Source organism: Doryrhamphus excisus, chromosome 7, assembly GCF_030265055.1.
Source record: "Doryrhamphus excisus isolate RoL2022-K1 chromosome 7, RoL_Dexc_1.0, whole genome shotgun sequence".
NCBI classification, from domain to species: Eukaryota; Metazoa; Chordata; class Actinopteri; order Syngnathiformes; family Syngnathidae; genus Doryrhamphus; species Doryrhamphus excisus.
Genome location: NC_080472.1, coordinates 14,772,558 through 14,785,090, shown reverse-complemented (window position 1 = coordinate 14,785,090; position 12,533 = coordinate 14,772,558). Strand labels below are relative to the sequence as shown.

The window sequence follows — 12,533 nt, the reverse complement described above, 5'->3', positions numbered from 1 at the left end:
AATCCTTGCTTGTCCTGCCATTTGGTTTTAACTTCAACCTTAAAATTAAACTAATCCTAACTTTAATCTCCACCCTGTAGCTAAATATGGAAACCTAAATGGAAGTCTAAAAGAAGTCAGGGCCCAATTTAGTCTCTATGGTGCTTGCAGTTTACAATGATTTTATTTAATGATGTTGAAACAGTAATGCGTGTCACTAGCAAACTATCTATAATCTCCCTTCCTTGATTCCTCCACTTTTGAGAGGCTTTCAGTTGTTTGTTGATGTTCTGGGTTTTCATGACGTCATGAAGGAAAACCCTCCTTCCTCATGGACATTATTTTCACGCCCCTAGTTATATGAGCCTGTCCCGTTTATATGTCCACCATTTCATGGAGGACTGTTGATTGATTGCTTGCTTGCTTTTACTACTATGTAGTGTATATTTGTCTTTCCTAGAGAATATATATTGAATGACTGTGTTCATGCAAGACGTTTCTACAGTGCTCATTGGTTGGATTCTGCAGAAACACTAGGAGCTGTCTGTCAACAGGCCCTATTGGAGTACCACTGATAATTTGCATGTGTTCACACGAACAGAGCAAAAATGCACACTAGGAAAACAAACTGGTGCTGTGTTGGTAATATGTTGCATAACGCACACACGGTGAGCTGGATCCGCAGCAGACGTTTGGATGTCAGTGGGAGCCTACAAATAGCTGCAGTCATCACAAGTGATGAATGCGGTAAACAATAGTGACTTGCGAGGAGGGTTAGGTTCAAATCCAAGAATATAATGTGATAAGTGGAACACAGCTCGGCTTCAATTCACTGTGCCAGTTACGCTGTTAGTATTACAAGTCTGAGAAAGTTTTGAAAAGATTAAATCAAAGTGAGGGTTGTAATGGTTACTCTGCAGACCCTGATAGTGTACGCTTGCACATTGACTCAAACATTTGTGTCTCCCTGTATAAATGTCACGGACATAAATCCAGTTGTAAAAATCATCCGATATGCTTGTAGCTTCGAGGAATAAAAGCATTCCAGAAAATATGGGTTTGTCCGCCTTTCCAGATGTTTATTGCACGAACAGTGGCCATTGTCTTATTGTGTGTGTGACTTTGGCAACACAGGACAAAAATAATGCATCCTTCTTTAATTTGGACAAGTTTATGTTGTTTTGTTTGTGTGTGTGTGTGTGTGTGTGTGTGTGTGTGTGTGTGGGTGGGTGGGTGGGGGTTCAGATCAGGGGATGTTGTACATCGTCTATTGTTGCCAATTTTTGCCTGCATGTAAGCCCCTTTGAGGCTATTTTATGATTAATGGCCATACATAATGTATAAATAAACTTGACTTGATTGTGTTTGTTGGTAAGCTAAATCATACATGCCAACTCTGAATGGGCTGTAATGGCTCCATGGCAATTACCAGTACATTTGGGCCAGAATTGTTCTCCGCAGACCCTGCGAGGGCCAGATTGTATTTTTTAGCCTGCGTCAGTCTTAACAAGACTCATACTTTAGCTAACAGGGAAAGCCTGGAGTCCCAAGAACAGCACCACCCATCGATAAGTAAAGATCAGCTGCATCAACATTGATGTTTAGTATGAAAGTGCAGGCTACAGTGCAGGCTCAGACTACAGGGGTAGGGTGTATTGATGTGTGTCTTTTACAGCTTAGTTCCAACATACTAGCGTTTACTACATGCATGTAATAACAGTAATAATAATAGTAGTATACCAAATTTAGTGTTGAATCTGCAAAATCTCATGCTAGTATTGCACAGAACAGAACTGTGTGAGAAATTGCTAGTAAATCTGACATGAAGGGTTACATTTTGGGGTTGAATACCAGAGTCATTTTGTCAAATTTTTACTTTTTTTTCAATTTTCTTTTGTGTGCAGTGTTAAGGAGTAGCAGCGTTAACATACACAAAAATGTGGGTGTTCTTTTTTTCCACAACAGTACAGTAATCCCTCATTTTGTTTGTTTCTTTCGGCTCCCCCCCCCCCGATTACGGGGTCGCCACAGCGGATCTTTTTGATCCGCATACTGATGATTAACGCTACTAAATTGATTAGAAAAACAGAGTGTGATGAAATTTGAAGTGAATTTCCGTGAAGTAGGATACCTCATTTATAAATGTAATATAAACAATCTTTTTACAACCTTCTAAATATGTTTTTTAACATTAGAGCCCTAGAGCCATGAAATAGCTCCTTTAGCCAGCTTTAGGCTCATATATGCCACTATACCAGCCATGATGAGGTAAAATAAGACATATTAGACATAAAAAAAACATGATATAGACTCACACGTTAGCACTGGGGGCACTTCTTGTTCAAGATGTTACTTTCTGTGTGGCTATTGCCTCATAAATGTAACATTATTGACACCTAGTGACCCGTTTAGAATACTACATATCAATACAATGTCTTTCAATGAGCCTTCTGAATGCCTTATATCTGAATGCCTTATAAATATATATATTTATATATATATTCATTAATTTAGTCATTTTTATGCTTGGAAATGCTTTATTTAGCCAAAAAATATGTAACAGTTGCTTAAATATGCATTTTTTAAAACTTATAACAGCAATTATTTATTAATACATTTGTGAAAAAAACATGATAGACTGACGTGACAAGGGGTTATTCTATGCCAACAGAAGTTTCTTGCAGGTTCTGTGATAGTGTACAGAAGAAGCATTGGCAGGTTAGGGCCAAAAATACTATTACACTTACTTTAAATGGCAGAAGAAATTATAGCATGACAAGCACTGGAAAGCATTTACAACAATGCCATTCTGCCAAAACACACACATTTAGCATGACCATTTCAGCTCAGCGACGACATCTCCTAACATTCACATCCAATTATCTACATACACTATAGGAGAAAACCCAAGGCCCGATCTGACCCGACCTAGCCCCAATGAAGAAGCCACAGGTTGGCGCCACCATCAGATATTAATAGAAGGCACGAAAATATCTCTTTCTGTGATCACATTCACAAAATAGTTATCAACCGTTGCTCTGTCTTTATTTTGAGGTGAGTCATGTGTGCTCAGTTAGGCACACTGGGTTTCCGTCAGACTACCTCAGGGCAGCTGTGGCGACAGACGTAGATTACCACCACCAGTGGTAACTGCTCACTGAGGAGTGAATGGATAACGGATTCACTTCATTTGGAAATGCTTTGGGTGAATCTTTTAATAATTATTATCTTTCTGTCCCCAAAATAAAGTCCTGACGGTCAAACATTTCCAAACAATTCAAGCATTTTTAACGAATTATCTTTCCTCATTGACACTCTTTGGGACGTGCTGGGTCCAGTTGATTTTCAAGTGGCCGTGGACCATTAAATACTACCAACATACACACAGAAGAGAAAAAGGAAGGTCAAAGCCACTGTTGAGCCTTACAAGTCTATTCTTGTGTTAGTGATTCAATTAGGCTTGACGCTGGATTAACATCTCCTGAACTCTGAGGGTGATTTAGTTTGGTTTATAGTACTGAATCACTCACTGTACTCTTACTAACACACAACTTGTCAGTCATTCAATGCCTTGTTGAGTGAGGAAACCACTGTTAGGTTGCAGAGTTGAGGTGGTGGTATGAATGTAAAACTCTGTCATAGCAGAAAACTGATCTTACAGAAATGTAGGAAATTGCTCAAATCCGTGGCATTTTGGTGCATTCTTGTGAACGCTTTCAGATGTCGGGCATAATGAAAGCCATATTTTCATAATAAGACCAGCCAGAGAATGTATCTGCATCCCTGCTTTGGTATTGAAACATTCCACTCACATGAAGAACTTAAAATTCCGTCAGTAAACACCTATAGCGTGGTGCCAAGGTTGGTATGGTTCAGTTATTACGCTAGATCCAAACATGATGATCATCCGTCTCTGCAGTTGAAACTTTGGCCTTTTTTAGGTGAATCATATGCGCTCAATGAGACCGCTGCTTCCGGCTCCTTCGATTGATATCTAAGTCTGAGTGGTCAGGGTCCACAATGAACAATGCCTTTCAAAAACAAGGGGAAAATGGGGGATTTGATCAAATCTGGAGAACTGTTTTGCTCCCCAGTGTTGATATCAAATGAGCAGTTCCAAGAGTTGGGTGGCCTGTTTGTCAGGACAAAGCTCTAAACAAATACATTATATTAATGGCCAGATTAATCTTTAGTGACATTTTAACCATTAACTGTTGATGCTGTGGCGCATCATTTGTCCAACTCATCTCAAAACACTGAATTGTAACACTTTCAGATTCAAACACATCAGTCGGATAAATCCTAAAAAAAAAAAACCAACAACATCCCAGCTCCAAAGAATAAACAACATGTTCCCTAGACTGAATGCTGTGGGCAGTCCTGTTGTGTCTGACTGGTTTGTTGCATAAGGGATTTAGCCACATGAATCATATTGTCTTGTTCCATTGTCTTTGACATTGAGACTAAACTCTGGGCCAAATACTCCAACAGGGTCTTGCATCATAGCTGGCTGCACTCATTACATTGTAGGCTCGGGTGAACACAACCTACAGTTGGCAATATTTGCAAGGCAGTTAGTGTCCAAACTGTTATATAGAGTTAGTATATGTTATAGAGTGTGCATACAGGGAGCGGGGTTGCTAATAGTCGTTTCCCACCACAATCAGTGGGTGTACTGAGTTTTTGAAACACTGGTAGTCCCGCAAAAAACTTGTATTAACCACATTACACGTTACCGATGCTGTAGAAAACTAAAATGCTAAAGCTACTTAACATCGACAGACGCCTTGAAGCAACCTGTTTTCTTGAGAAACATCGGGCTGGCCAGTCTCTCCTCCTGAATTGGATTCGGGATTCAACACTTTTTTTTTTTTTTAACGTATGGTAAAAGTGGACATAGGTGCAGATTCTGGAAGATCTCGAAAGCTTTCTGTGCTGGTTATTGTGTGTAGCTGCTCTATAGGAGTCCACAAGTCAATATTGTACTACTTTAGCCATTGTTTAGAAATATACTAGTCTGAAATGAAAAATTACTGTTGTACGTCATATTGACAATATGAATTATTTCCTTTTTTGTTACATCAGCGATGTCTATGAAGGCTGCATTGATCCATTTCTCGAACATTTTAATGCTTGACTTAGGTGTTCCATATAAACAACATTTTTACAGATTGCAATCATCATACTAAAATGTTATCAGTTGCAAATGTAAAAACAGAAACAGGCGCACTGTTTGGCCCTGCAATAACCGCGACAGCGTACCATTTTTTATTTCTGGGAGTAATTTTTGTCAAAAACCAAATCCTACGAAAACCAGGGTGTATGAAAATGAAGGTTGTATTTGGGTGAGTAAAAGTTTTGGCGGGCTGTACATGTTTACCCTGGGGCCTCATAGCCTACAGCCCGCCAAATGAAAAGCTTTGGCTCACATACTGGTCTAGAATGTGTGCAGTTTCCACAAAAGGGATTATGTAAATCAACACCACAAAGTAGACCTTTGGGACAATTCATTATTTTTATCTGCATGCTACTCCACTGTGTTATGCACAGTTCTAAGTTCTCCATCCTCCTTTTAATCTTTCCTGAGCTGTCCAAAACATTTGGTGGAGTTTAGTGTGTGTTGATAAATTATCATTAGGAGGATAAAAACTTGGCAGGAAAAAGAGACACAGACGTGACCTTATGCGTGACATTCTCTCCATGCAGCATCCATTCCGTGTGCAAACATCTGGAGTCAACTGGACAGTATTACTGCTCAGACGTCGCTGTGGGTGATTTTTTGGTTTGGCACACTGTCCTTTAGGCTCTGTCACTAAGCACCATTATCACTGGGGGTCTCCATGTTGAATGTAACACTCTATAAAGTTCAAACAGCTTAATTCACATTATAATATCAACACTATATTATCTATTGGATGAGTGGTTAGCGCACAGGCCACACAGCTAGGAGATCTGAGTTCGATTCCACCCTCAGCCATCTCTGTGTGGCGTTTGCTTGTTCTCCCCATGTATGCGTGGGTTTTCTCCGGGTACTCTGGTTTCCTACCACATTCCAAAAACATGCTAGGTCGGCTAATTGGCGACTCCAAATTGTCCATAGGTATGAATGTGAGTGTGAATGGTTGTTTGTCTATATGTGCCCTGTGATTGGCTGGCGACCAGTCCAGGGTGTACCCTGCCTCTTGCCCACAGACAGCTGGGATAGACTCCAGCAACCCCCCCGACCCTTGTGAGGATAACCGCATAAGAAAATGAATGAATGAATGAATGAATGAATGTAGTTTTAAATACGCAGTACTGTACTGTTGGTGACGTTTCATATATTCAATTCCAATACTGTAAAGAATGGGTAAAATAATAAAATGGATGATTTCAAACTATTTTTTACAGTTCACAACACATTAGCCCCAAAAGGCCATGCAGTGTGACCAATTACTTCTCCAGTGTGTCTTTTATTTGGACTCTAAAGTGTAAAGTATTTCCACTTAAGGCTTCAGAAGAGGCAGTAGAATAAAGTAAACATACCATTGCTGCTGAGTGCATGCCTGCACTCCTCTCTTTTCCTCTAACTGCACTCAACAATTAATAACAATTTACTTGACGGGTACGTCCTTACCTTTATAGCTTGGCAGCCATGACAGAAGTTAAATCGCTTGCACCTTATCTGTCTGACCAAGTGTGGAGGATCAACCTCCCTCAGCTGAGCTACGTACGAGAGGTCAAGTACACCAGTGCCAATATTAGTTTTATATAGACATTTTCTTTATGGAGTGGTCATTAGAAACTGCAGTACAATGTGATCAATGGCTGCATAGTATAGTAATAGCATAGTAATATGTCCTTATTAGGGGTGGAATGGTACATGTAACCAGATTTTTTGGTACGCTACAGAAGCCAAGTGTGTAACTGCCTCATGATATATCACGCCTCTATCTATATTGCCAAGCCAGAGCTTGAAAATCCTCTTCAGTCATTTAGGAACGCTCAGCCTCCCTGGTGAAATACGGTACACATAAACAGAGAGACAAAGACAAGTGGATGGGACAAAAGCAGCGTGCTGCCATTGTTCAATAGAGATGGGGAACAGGGCTACAGCTGGAACTATCACTGCTGCCAAGTTACAAATAAAAAATAAGAATTCACATCATTCTAACTATTACTGTCTGCATCCTAATACTGTTTCATTAGAAAAATAAAGTTTTTTGATTGGAAATGTGTTGAGGCCTCCATGTACGGAGGACCAAAACTGCCAAAATAATAATTAAATAAATAAATAAAAGTGAAAATAAAAACAAAAATGAACAAAAAAATCAAAAAATTAAATACAAAAAAATTAATATAAATGGAAATAAAAACAAAAATAAAAAAATATATACATAAATAAATAAATAAAAGCAAAAATAAATACAAAAATAAAAAACAAGATTCAAAAATTAAAAATAAATACAAAAATAAATGTAGAAATAAATACAAAAATAAATATATAAAGAATTACATATCAATAATAAAATAAAAGCACTCTGCTCTCATATGTATTTATTTCATGCAGCAGACAATGTCAGCTTGAAATGCAGAAGGAAAAACTATTCAAATGAGGGGGCGGTCCTAAGTGTGTCTTGGGTTGAACTGTTCGACTATTGGTTGATCGACATGTGAGTGCGAAAAAGCTCCGTCGGGGAGGAGAGAGATCAGGCTCCAATAAGGCTTCCACCCAGAAAAGCAGGTAATCCGGGGAAGCATTATCCGAAATATCTGCTAGCAAACGGAGATCCCTGGAGATTGCAGCCATATTTACCGCCATTGAGAGTGGTGTGGTGACTTCCTCTTGCTGTGGCTGTTTGCAGGCATACCTAGTCGATTTTCGCACTCACATGTCGATCAACCAATAGGCGAACAGTTCAACCCAAGACACACTTAGGACCGCCCCCTCATTTGAATAGTTTTTCCTTCTGCATTTCAAGCTGACATTGTCTGCAGCATGAAATAAATACATATGAGAGCAGAGTGCTTTTTTTATTTATTGATATGTAATTCTATTTCTATATTTATTTTTGTATTTATTTCTACATTTATTTTTCAATTTATTTTTAATTTTTGAATCTTGTTTATTTTTGTATTTATTTTTGCTTTTATTTCTTTATTTATTTATGTATATATATATTTTTTATTTATTTCCATTTATATTTATTTTTGTGTATTTAATTTTTTGATTTTTTTTTCATTTTTGTTTTTATTTTCACTTTTATTTATTTATTTATTTATTTATTATTTTGGCAGTTTTGGTCCTCCATATCCATGTGCATGAGAACAGAAAAAAATAATGGGGACAGCCACATATACAATACTCACACACACACACACACACACACACACACAAGTTGGCAGGTGGTCAAATCCACATTTGGCTTTGAATCAGAAACACCAAGTGCTTGAACTTACCTACAAATAGATACACAAGAGAGTTCACCGGGGAATCACATCACATATAAAGACACTGTACTTGGATTAAATAGAAGATATTTGTCTGCGTCAAGACAGATGAACAAAATATGTGGTTATATGAGGCAGACAATGATAATCCGCACACACACCTACACAGTTTAAATTGCTGCCTTACATTGTTAAGTTTGAATTAACATTGTCTAGGCTGCACGGCGGTCGTGTGGGTTAGCACGCAGGCCTCAGAGGTAATTCCACCCTCGGCCATCTCTGTGTGGAGTTTGCTTTCAGTAGAAATGATTAATACATATGGCTGCACAGTGCAGGTTAGTACGCAGGCCTCACAGCAAGGAGACCAGAATTCGATTCCACCCTCTGGCATCTCTGCATGTTCTCCCTGTGCATGCATGGGTTTTCTCCGGGCATTCCGGTTTCCTCCCACATTCCAAAAACATGCTAGGTTAATTGGCGACTCCAAATTGTCCATAGGTATGAATGTGAGTGTGAATGGTTGTTTGTCTATATGTGCCCTGTGATTGGTTGGCGACCAGTCCAGGGTGTACCCCGCCTCTCGCCCGAAGACAGCTGGGATAGGCTCCAGCACCCCAGTGACCCTCATGAGGATAAGCGGTAGAAAATGAATGACTGAATGAATAACACTGTCTAAAAACAAACACGGATAACACCAGCGACACCAATTGATCTCTTGGAGTTGAATGTCATCCATCATTGACACAAAACAGCAAACGATGTAAAGTAGCAATGAAGGTAATCCGTCATAACACTCACTCACTGTGGAAACAAGTCTGAATGATTAACTCACAAGTCAAACGTTCAGCTCTGACATACGTATATCATATACAGTACTACCTTATACAGTGGATCCCCTCACATTTTCCATTCAGCATTCATGTCACCACAAGTGATTATATAACTAGATGAAGCAATTTCAACTGTCAAAATTGCATGTGAAATGCTGAAGGTGCAATGCTATAGAAATGGTTGAATATGGAAATGTAGAATGACTGTAGAAATAGTTTGGAAGATGAGCTGAAGCTGGACTGAAATGCTGTGGAAATGTATGAATGTTGAAATGTAGAATGCACAGATATTTTACAAGAAGGGCTGGGGTGCACCTGTGGCACCTACAGGCATCCAAGATGGCTATCCAAGTTGTTCATTCTCAGGGCAATTAATCGATCACAACTGGACTGTTCAGGTTGTCTTAGAAGACAAGGTCAGACAAACACCAGTCAGACTAGAAAGGACAGCTCGAGTCTGAGAACTTGCTGCAAGATCCAATCCATTTACCTATTTACCTTCTAAAGGTGGAGGCATGGCCAGAAAGGAATGTTTTGGCTCTTGTCAAGAGGTGTGAACTGACGATCGTCAGGGTACAATGGAGTGGGGTCTCTGCCCACTGATGGTGGTCGTTTGGGTGGTACCACCTTCATTATCATCGCTCTGATTAGCGATGGCTTCTCACCCTTAATGTCGATGGCTTGCCTCACTCCTTCTCTGTCCAGAATGAGGACATTTTTGCCCTGAATAGTGCCGCCTCTCTTTGAACTGCAGCTAGACGAGAGTCTGAAGATTATATCAATTCATACTAAAAGGAAATATTTATTTGCAAGTATTTTTAATACAGTATTCACTGTGTATCTATGCAGCTTTAAGAGCTATAAATATTGTGGGACACGGTTACCAGTGACGGGCCTTCTTAAAGACGCCTTAGCCATCAACATAATTGATTTACGTATTATGAGCACGCTATGTGGTTGATGTGTTTTTTTATTGGCTCTTGTGTATATCCAATAAGCTCTGTAAACACTTTGGCCAAGTTTACAGTGTTGTCTTGTTTGAATGAGTTACTTCAGCAAAAACATTGCCTTTTAATCAATCATTTAAAACAAATCCCTGACTTCCGTGGTCAATGCAACTTTATACCAAATGTAGTGTTACAAACCAGCTATCAAGATACAATTCTAAACGGAGTTTCTGGATATAATGTTGACAAAACACTTTTTTCCCTCCAAAAAGTCCCAAACATCCTCTTCCACAGCCTGAAATAAAAGGGTAGGCTTGCTTGGAGCTTATAACAGATACCTAAAGAACAGCCTCATCAAGCCCCGGCTTGTTCCAAAACGTCTGTTTCACACATTAATGACAGCAAAAGAAGGTGGAGAGGCAAAAAACAACTTGTACTACGAAACTGCTACCTTCATCTATTTAACAAGTGCTTTGATGTATCCATTGCACATCCATAAAAATGCCTATTTTTGACACTCAAAGCCCGAGAAGCTTCTGGTCAAAGGGTAGTCTGAGCTTACAAGCTCTTTTGTACGAGTGTGTGTGTGCGGCGCAACAAGGGACAGCTGGACTGGCCCTAGATAATATGAAATTAATGCAATATTCATGAATGGTTATTCCATTGTAATGTTCTTAGGTACATGTATGATGTTTTATTATGCAGTATTATGCTTTATTATCACATATTCATAAACTATTACCGACTTGAGAGTGAATGAGATGTGAAATCGCATTTTTTTACAACCTCCAGATTGTGTCATCCGACTTTGGCCATTGTACTGCTTTACTTGCATGTTGGTCTTGCTTCATTTATTTAGCCTTTACAAATACATCTTCCCAACTGCTGTGGAATTATTATTGCCAATTAAAAGGCTTGGTTCACTGGCAATGCCAGAAAAATGCCAGAACATTGAACCAGTACTAATTAAGAGCATAATAAAAAACAACAAACAAACACATGAAGAATTGTGGTAGTGCAAGACAAAAGCCCAGCATTCCAGTTACACCAGTTTATTTTGGACCACCAAACCATCTGATTGTCACATGAAAAATCACATAAATTGTCCTTGAGCAACTCTCAGACTCTGGGTGGTTTTCTTGTAAACATGCTTATTGTTTGTCTTTAAGTGTGTGAGTGACAGGTTTGTAATGTCAAGTAATAGCTTCAGATTCAATCGGGACTGTATACTGGCTTGTAGTAAGGATGGTATCTGCTGTTGCCATGGAAATCCTGCATCACCATCACCGGCGGTTGTGTTGTGATCAACAGCTGAGCTAACTTTCCTGTTCAGAGTCGTGTAGAGTGCTTGTTTATTTTAAACTAAAGTCATCAGATAAAGATTATTTGACATGGTCATTTACATTTTCAATGTATTTCTCTTGTACATTCATGCGGTTAAGTGAATGTAGTCCCGTGTTTTGGTTTTAGAAAGCAATGACAAATTACAGTCTCTAATTAAACTAACATGCATATTTTTGGAATGTGTGGCCAACATTAAGGCACTCTACTCAACGTAATCATCGAGATGCTGCCATGTGGGCGGTTTATGGAAATAATGTTGCCAAAAAGCCTAAAAAAGACAAAGAAAAAACAAAACATATGAAAAAAGTTACTCCTCTCACGCTTGCGGAGCTGAAGTCTTGCAAAATTGGAGACGTCACTTTCCGGGAACACGACTTTTCAAACATCTGACCTTTTGTGAATGTGAGGAATTCTCTTCTACTCCCTGAGGCTTCAGATACTTCTCCATGCCCATACCTGTCGCTCGAGTCATTTACTGTATTTACCCAATTTACTCTTAAAAAAAAAGCAATAGGAGGTGATGTTATGATGACAATGCATATCACTGTCCGACATTATGCTCCTCACAGTGTGGCATACTTGTTTCTTTTGAGCAAACAGTGTACATAGGTCTAGAATTTTAAGTTTATAAGGAAAAAAAAGGTTTAGTATTTATGTTACAGCCCTCATGTGGACACATGACAAATGCAACTTGTCCATATTCAAGTTTTTGCCTGAAGTCAAATATGTTCTTACAATCTCTGAATGGACATAATATGTAACCACAGGGTGCAATAAATCATACTGACAAATGAGTGTGTTGTCATGACCACACCATTCCAAACCTAACTGCAATTTGTTTTGCTCTTTATGCACTACATGTGCAAAGAAGTGTGAGCGCCCCGTAGGGTGAAACCTTGGTTATTTTTTATTTTATTTATTTTTCATTTCATCGTATTTATAACTATTCCATTAATCCTTCCTGTCTCTCGTATTTAACCTACCGTACTAAACAGTGGTTACT

General features: G+C 39.0%; 2 protein-coding genes across 6 annotated transcripts in view; one reads left to right on the top strand and one right to left on the bottom strand.

Annotated features, from left to right (window-relative positions):
* Positions 1-12,533, bottom strand: part of LOC131132093 (anoctamin-1-like) — a 102,885-nt gene that overhangs the window by 46,263 nt on the left and 44,089 nt on the right. The gene's annotated exons all lie outside the window — the stretch shown is intronic.
* ntf3 (neurotrophin 3) overlaps positions 1-12,533 on the top strand; it is a 49,993-nt gene that overhangs the window by 34,921 nt on the left and 2,539 nt on the right. The window lies entirely within an intron of this gene.